Here is a 527-nt window from a genome sequence, read left to right on the forward strand (position 1 = left end):
CATTTTTTAAAAACACAATCCCACAACACAAAGAGTGAGCCCTAGTGTACACTACTAATTAATAACAATATATTGATACTGGTTCATCGAATGGAACAAAATATGCCAAATTAATGCAAGATGTTACTAATTGGGGAAATGAGGGGAGGGAAGGGAATGTGGGAACTTTCTGTACTATCAGCTCAAATTTCTCTAAATTTAAATAAAGTCTATTAATTTTTTAAATTCTGCCTATGTAGACAAATTTGCAAATAAATATTTGTATATGCAGACACAGAGACCTGGAAAAATCTGTATCAGTTTCCCATGATTATCTACAAAGAATGAAACTAGAAAGAAGTGTATGAAAAGGAATTTTTACACTGTATAGTCAGCCCTCCATATCCATGGGTTCCACCATCTATGGATTCAACCAACCTCAGACTGAAAATATTAAAAAAAAGCATCTATTTTGAACATGTACAGACTTTTTGTCATTATTCCCTAAACAATACAGTACAATAACTATTTACATAGCATTACACTGT

This window comes from Propithecus coquereli, unplaced genomic scaffold (genome assembly GCF_000956105.1).
Source record: "Propithecus coquereli isolate 6110/MARCELLA unplaced genomic scaffold, Pcoq_1.0 Scaffold269, whole genome shotgun sequence".
NCBI lineage: Eukaryota > Metazoa > Chordata > Mammalia > Primates > Indriidae > Propithecus > Propithecus coquereli.